The sequence below is a fragment of the Bison bison genome, unplaced genomic scaffold (assembly GCF_000754665.1).
Source record: "Bison bison bison isolate TAMUID 2011002044 unplaced genomic scaffold, Bison_UMD1.0 scf7180017864113, whole genome shotgun sequence".
NCBI lineage: Eukaryota > Metazoa > Chordata > Mammalia > Artiodactyla > Bovidae > Bison > Bison bison.
Genome location: NW_011494685.1, coordinates 100,300 through 100,510, shown reverse-complemented (window position 1 = coordinate 100,510; position 211 = coordinate 100,300).

Below are 211 nucleotides of genomic sequence, written 5' to 3'. Positions count from 1 at the left end.
GGTCATGATGTATGATCTTTTTAATGTATTGTTGGATTCTGATTGCTAGAATTTTGTTAAGGATTTTTGCATCTATGTTCATCAGTGATATTTGCCTATAGTTTTCTTTTTTTGTGGGATCTTTGTCAGGTTTTGGTATTAGGGTGATGGTGGCCTCATAGAATGAGTTTGGAAGTTTACCTTCCTCTGCAATTTTCTGGAAGAATTTGAG